The sequence below is a fragment of the Drosophila arizonae genome, chromosome 2, assembly GCF_054131065.1.
Source record: "Drosophila arizonae isolate 15081-1271.41 chromosome 2, UAZ_ARI_1.0, whole genome shotgun sequence".
Classification (NCBI taxonomy): Eukaryota; Metazoa; Arthropoda; class Insecta; order Diptera; family Drosophilidae; genus Drosophila; species Drosophila arizonae.
The window spans coordinates 23,243,498-23,251,457 of NC_142922.1; positions in this window are offsets into that span (position 1 = coordinate 23,243,498).

The following is a 7,960-nucleotide window of genomic DNA, read 5'->3' on the forward strand; positions in this document are numbered from 1 at the left end:
ATGAAAATCGCTGATAAAAAGTGAAAAATAATCACATTTTCTTCTAATTATGTTTAGCAATTTGCACAAGTCAGTTCATTTATTCCATATACCAAATGCTATAGAGTGGACTGTATAGTCCAGATACTCAGTTCGAGCTGCATTGTGAGCAGGCGGAAAAAAAAAATTAAAATCATGAATCCCTTAAAAGGTTCTTAATCTGCGGCTACTGTTGCTGAATTTTGTTGCTTCATTTGCTTCGCCCTCTGCCTTCTGCCTTCTGCTTTCTGCGTTCTGCTTTCATGCTGGCCACCCTCGCCCGGGTAGCATTACTCATGCGCCGCGTTGCCGTCGACTGGAGTCCAAGGTGTGCGACGCTCTATCAGTCGAAGGTGAAGTGAGTTGAAAATTCGCAGCAGCGGCTGTCAATGAAGTGTCCAGCGGCTGTCAGTGGAATGAGGCATCATCATATGACCGCCAATCAGCTGCCAAATTGATTTGTTGGGGACCCAGCGAATGGCAAATTGATATTTTTGTTTTTGATTTCTTTTCTTTTTCTTTTTTGTTTCTTTTGGTTTTTTGGAGGGTATACCAGACTGATTTATTAATATGACCGGCAGCAAATGCAACTGGTGACTGTGTAGACTTTTGACTGGTAAGTGCTAACTGCTGACCCTGTCGTACAGGCGGACAGTCGGACGGCCGGATGGCCGGACGGACGGGTCTCCCGGGGCCCTCTAGACGGCGACGACGTCAGCGCCTGTGGGTCATAAATTGAGCAAACATTTCTCTGTCGATGTCGCGTTGTTGTCGCTGTCGATTGCGTGCAATGCAATGCAAGTTTTATGGCACTCTCCGTGATAGCAGGCACAGTTCGAGGGCAAACAACAGCGCTTTATGACAGTAACAGCAACAGCAACAACAAGGGCAAACAGTGGTCTGCCTTTGGCCATGCAACTGCAAAATATATTTCGCGAGCAAACGGGGCAAGGGCAACGGGCAAGGGACGAGAGGCAATGGGCAACCGGCGCAATAAGCAAAATGTAAATAATTTTTGCTGCCAACAGTAGAGAGAATATACTGTTATACACACACACACACACACGCACAGACAGAGAAATACTTGACGCAAATAAAATAATAAATTTTATACAAAATTGACAAGCTGGCTTAGCCGCAGCCTGTTGCTGATAGCAGCCAGCACAACAGCAGAGGCAAACTGGACGCCAGCTCCATGGAATCAGCTATGGCCAATGGCAATGCGAACAGTAGCCAAATTGGTAGTTAGTGGCCGGCTTAGGCCAGGGCTGTAAAGTTAAGCACATAATTGCGAAATTAAAGACAGCTGACGCTCGGCTGTGCCACGGCCGATCGATGTTGGCGGTTCCCACGCCTCGCTGTCTGCCCTGTCTGCCCTGGACTGTGTTTATGCTAAAATCAAAACGAAAACAATGCGCAAGAAACGTATGTTTCATTTCTAAAAACAACTACAGCCAAGTGTCTGCCGCCCGCCCCTGGCTCTGCCACTGCCTGCGCCCATCAATGTGGCTAAAAACAACAACGAATTTAAATTGAAATTATTTATTTTTGCATTTTGAAAGCGCCAGCGCGTGTCAAGGATTCACACGCACACGGCCCAAACCTCACAGCAGCAACGGCCCCGAACACCTCGAACCCGCTCCCGCCCACACTCCAGCCTCTAGCCAAGTGGGACAACAAAGCCGCCTGCCATTGCTTTTATAATTTGAAAATATAAAAATAACAAAGTGCCGTCGCACTCGTAAGTTGGCATTCTCTGAGCTGATTTTCAAATGTCAAAGGACCAGGCGAACCACCCCTCAGTTCCACTTAGAATAGATCGCGCAGCTTCTTCGGATTCCTTATTATTTACACTGTCTGGCTCGTTAACTGAATGCAAGCAGCGAATCTAGTGGCTAGACTAAAATATATTATGCATATACTTATTCTCATTTAAATCTGGTTCCATATGTTGTTAGCCATAATTCTGTTCCATATGTTACAAATCCTCTTCCTTAACTAAATGAATGATGATTTCTTGATTTGATTTGCAGTGCTTAAACAAAATATATAAATAAATACAGCATAAATTCATTAAAATTTTGTAATTTTGGAGATCAAAAGAAACAAGATCTTTTTTTTTTTTTTTTTTTTAAATTTTATTATATTTCCTCTGTGGCTTAAATACATAAATGTATGGATATTTTCTGTAATATGATTACATACAAGTTATAAATTTGTCCATGAAAAATAATAATATCTTGCTTATCGCAACTCTTTCCTTGTCAAATCAATCTAAGGTTCTCTGTTTACTTTATGTAATCCCTTTATGGGCTCAATTTTTTGTGAAGGTTTTCTTAGACCTTGAGAGTTGTGATTGCTTCCCACGCCCACCAGCGCTTAATCCAAAGTAAATGCAGTAGTTAACTTAAAACATGATCCATAATCCAAAGACACACACAATCGTAAGCTCTGCAAACACTGCATGCCCCACCCTGTGAGAAACTGAGCTAACACTCAACACCTGCCCACAGGCGAGAGCCCAATACGCAGAGCCCAGAGTCGAAGGCCCAGAATGCATATGGAAATAGTTATTATACCAAATATGATTGGGAAATCTTCACAGTTGTGGGACACCTTCGAATGCGTAGTATTTGCTTAGGCAAGCAGCACGGAGCCATGGTGGCATGCATCAGAGTCGGCGGCCACCTTGCAGTGCGTTGCCTTATGGAAAATGGCGTTTTGATCTGGCCAAAGCCCATGTGGCTTATGCAGCTGAACCACTGCACTAAGTCAGCCCACATTTCTCACGTTCCGCGCATGCAGCCCGACAAACTGAGCATATGGAAATGGAACGGGGCATGGGATTTGAGATCTTCATGTGGGAAATAGATATACATATATATACAGATATAGTTAGTATCTGGCAGACAGAGACAGAGGCGGTGTCACAGTCATATTGACGGTGTCAGAGCAGTTGTGGTTGCGTCTGCTGTCTTCGGCTCGCTATAAATCATAAGCAAACATTTTGATATTGTAATCCCCATTTTAATTCGAGCGCATAAAAAGCCGAAAATCAAACTTTTCGACATTGGCGGCGGCGTCTCTGATGTTCGGCTGCAGCTACTTTTTTTTCGCTTGTACCGAAAATTGATGGATTACTTGTGGGCCCCCTCGGTCCATCCCTTCCAGAAACTCGACCAATTTCATGGCAGCCATTTGCCCTGATAACTGATAAGAATTCAACAAATTGATTTCGCTGCTGCTGCTGCTGCTTCTGCTTCTTCTTTTTCTGCTGCTGCTGATGATGATGAATATCAATGGCAAATGCAGAAGTCTGTTTAATGTTGTTGTTGTAATTGTTTGTTTTATTGTTGTTTATTTGATTTATTAATTAATTATGTACACACGGAAACTGCAAAAAACCAAACATATACAAACATTACGCGGCTGCTCTGTAAGAGTTTATCGGAATCGATACCGAGCATTCGAAATACCAAAGATAAGTATCGACGATACACACCCACACACACACACATGTAAGTGCTTTGATTGTGTCAGCCAATGGCTGAGATCAATTTGGGCATTTTTGTTTTACTTTGTTTCTTTTTTTGGTGGCGGCAACTGTTCAAAGTGTTCATATATACATATATATTTATCTATTATACGCAAACATATATCTATGTATATATGTTATTTTGCTTTTACTCTTTACGCGCTTTGTTTGATGTCCGCTTTTTGTTTTGGGTGGTGCTGGGGTGGTTGGGTGGCAGCTAGAGTTAGCTTTGATGTGGTGCCGCCCATGTTGAGCAACGATTGCAGAGATCGTGCTTACAAAACACACGCAATGATTGATGCCCATGAGTCAATACAAAATATTCTCCACAAATGGGAGGCAAGACTCAAGAGTTGTGCAGGCAAAAGGGAGAGAAAAAACCAGATATATAATAATATTAAGTGGAAAACGAGGACAGATGAAGGACAGCTGCTGCCATAATGTCATCTAATAACCAAATTTGTAAAATAATCAATAAATCGAATGATAATCGACATCAATTATTGGCTATATCCTTTGGTCTACTTTTGACTTCTCATTCTGTTTACAAAATCAGGCAGAGGCAGTTTTTGTTTTTTTCTTTTTTTGCGCTGCTTCAAAGGCCAGGTAATGCAGAAGCCTAATTAAATGCCACAAGTTGAGGCCATCAATTTTCTGTTGCGTATTCATGCCCACGTTTTTTCATTTCATTCTTTGTCTTCTTCTTGGTGTTGCCAACTCTCTAGTTAAAATGCTATCAAAACAATCCCAAACAGCTGTTCGGCTGCTGTTGAGCGCACAAATCCAATCTTGGAACGCGCCACTCGCCCGACCGCCGGACTGGGAAATGTGCAACAGCCAAAGAGGGGCACGCACCAACAATTCCATGGAAGAACGCATCCTGTGCCTGGGGAAATCTGTGCGCACTCCGGCGAGACCTTTGCGCATGTAACCACAAAATTCGTGCAGGCCACACCCCCGACGCGCAGCACTCGTTGGGCGTGGCCCTGAAGTAGCGAGTGGCGAGAGCGCAGCCAATCAGAGCGCTGCAGTGCAGCGACGAGTGAATGGGTCATGGAATGGCTGGAGATAAGGTGGCAGAGAGAGTACGAATGTGTAAGTGTGTGTCCCTGTGTGTGTGCCTCTGTCTGTGTGTGTGAGAAGATGATGAGGCACTACGACAAAGGATGCTGCTGCATGGTACTAGCCTCAGCCTCAGCCTCAGCGTCACAAATGGAAATTTCACACACACCACGTGCCGCGCATAAATTGGCCAACAATCGATGTAACTTTTGGCCATGGATGCTTCGTGTCCGCAAGATGGAAATGTCATCATATTTTCACTGGTCCTGCTACTTCCGGCGGCGTCCACGACACGATGTGTGTCTCGCTTAATTTGTTAGGCCCACCTTGCAACCCGCGCCAGCTCCAGCAGTCCGAGTTCCGCTTCTGGCCTGTCTCTTTATTTTGTATTTTTTTCCCGATATCTTCTCTTTTTTTTTTTTTTGCAGCTGGCTCGTCCGGCATACGTATGCGACATCAGGGCACCGGGGACTTTGTTACAAGTACTTTACGGTAATGGAGGATTTTCGCTTGAGCATCTCTCTAACAAAAATTAATTTAAATCGATATGCTGCCGCAGGCGAACGTGGCTGCCACAGCCAGCAGCATCATGCCCCATGCCACTTGCGACTCTTGCAGCTGCTTGGACCGCAGTTCGTTGAAGCTGATGTCGTTCTTTTCTCTTCTCTTTTTTTGCTTTTCTCTGAATTGTTGCCTTTTGCGCTTATTAATTAGTACAGCAATTTGCTTGGCTGCTGGAAGCTGATTGAACTACTCCTAGATTCTGTTCCGATCGGTGGCTTCGGTACTCAAGCATTTGACTTGATGGGGCTGCGAGCTTTGTGGGTTTATTTTCACAGATTTTTTAGCTGGCTCTATGCAGGGCGTTGCTTTAGCTGCCACAGCTACAGAGCTACAGAGCTGCCAATGTCAACAAGGACATGCTACGCACACTAATACAAACAAACGATGGAGACACTCATAGTCGGCAAAAGCCACTGAGCAGCTGGCACACTCATGTGTGTATGTGTGTGTGAGTGTGCGTATAGTTTATTGACTGCTTGCGGGAAGTGCTTTTCGTAGAGATCTCTGCTAAAGAATGTAAGGCTGGCCAGCAAAGCCGTTCGCAAATCCTGAAAATTGACTTCGCTGGCAGGCGGGCAGGAAATCAATGCCGCCATTTTGCGAAAGAGTTGCCCACTTCGGCAAAGGAAATGGGCAGAGCGGAAGAGCGGAAGAGCTGAGAGGGAGAAGAGGCAACCCTGACTCCGTCTCCAGCGCCGACTCCCCCACTCCAACCTCGCGCACGTCTCATAAGGCATACAAAATTAGTTCAGAACGCAGCGACGCCATGGGATGGATGGGAAGAAATAGGGGCAACATTTGCAGGCAGCGACATCTTCGGCGCTCCCTACGCACCATCGTATTTCATTTCGTCATGTTTCGGGATTAGGCCGGATTAGTTGGCGACTGAGCAATGGCTCTGAACTTTGCAACGACTGCTGTGAACTTTTTGGTAGTTGCTTAAAAAGGGAAATGTGACAACAACAAGGGCGCGGACGTGAATGAGGATGCGAATGTGCATGTAGCTACATTTCTCTATGTGAGCGCGTGTGTGTGTAAGTGTATGCGTGTGTGTGTGTGTATGTGTGTGCTTGCGTTAGGTGTAGATTTGTGGCACTTTTGGCCGCCTTCGAATGCTTTGCATATCAATTTTGTGTGCGCGTGCGACTTCACGAATGCTGAGCATTAGGCCTTGTTGTTCGGCCATCAAAGGATACAAGACTTTCAGACACTTGACAGATTACACTCCAAGAAATGCAATAAAAGAAGACAGAAAAAAGCCAATATTATAAAAAGAGTTTTTATTTTGTAATTTCTTGAAATATCTTCTCCCCGAATGTCGTACAACAGTTAGCCGCAGCGCACATAATTTACGGCACGTAGCCCTTATGTGGAGCTCCGCCATTTTGTTCGGAAACATTCCAATTACCCGATAACACACAACTATGTTAAAGCCCCTTTTTGCGCATTGGCCCGGTCCCGGCAGCTATCAAGGCAAGTCGAAAGTCTAATTTTGTTTGGTTTCATTTTTTTCTCTCTCTTATAATTGAAATGTGCCTGGGTAAATCCCACAACGCTGCGCCCCAAAATAGATATCATGTCATCAATAGAAACGTGGCCTCTGCCATTTGCTATTTGGCATTTGGCATTTGGCATTTGCCATTTGGCATTTGCCCTGCATTGGTTATTGATGATAAAAATGGGGTTTGGTTAGACCAAATTATAGTCTGCGTCCTGCAGTGACGCAAATGTAATTACAGGACAACAGAACATCAAACCGAAATTCAGTTAACCCTTTTGGCCGCAGCTTATCAACATAAAACAGATCCGAGTCACAGAGCAACATTCACTGACAGGTGTTATTCACCGGGGGTTTTCCAATCGAATGAGAAGTCATTTTCCATATCATTGCGTCCATAAATGGACTATGATATTGCTAGAGTACTGACATACGCGAGTACTTCAGCTTCTGCCCTGGCAATAGACGCTCCACCGAGTGCCCTGCTCGACCAAAACTAATCGAAAGTAGTTTCTTTCTTTTATATAACTTCAAAGTGCATTTGCCGCCTGCCAACTCGACCAAGTCTGATTGCTGAAGTGGGCGATTTTTTGAGAGCGTTTACTTGTAGAGATTACATGGTTGCACTTCCATCGATCTGGCTGCCAAAGCTCTAATCTAATAAAGTTACTCGAATGCTCTCTCAATGCCTAAAAGATAAATTATCTATATGATCTCAAAGATATTTAAGCACAAATTAAGTTGATTTGGTTCCGAGAGTAAGAGAGAGAGAAAGAGAGAAATCGGAATGTTCAAGTTAAAGATTAATAACAATAAATAATATAATCTTCTCGCACTTCCGATTGACACTAAAAGAAAACCGTTTTGTCTGGTTAGATCCGTCTGCTAATACCCCATCTTGAGTCACGCAGCATAAAAAGCAAAAGAATAAACAATGAAAAAGAAAAAAAAAAAAAAAAAACACTCCAGCAGGCAAATGCGAAATAAAAACCAAAATTATGAACTGCACAAAAGCTGTTGTGAATTTTAATAAATATCGTTTGTTCCAAGCATTTTGGCAAAAAGTATCTGCCAACTGCGCCGGAGTGAGCAAATCAAACAGAGCGGGAATTGGATGGGGGAAGGCGGAAGGGATAGGGGTGGCAAAGTCAGGAGGAAGCACACAGATCCAGGCAGCGGGTATACGTCAAAAAGAACAGTTATTTATTTATTTGTGCACAATCGAGAGCACAACAACAGCAAGGCAAAGGCAAAGGCAAGGGCTGGCTGGGCGGGGCGGGGCG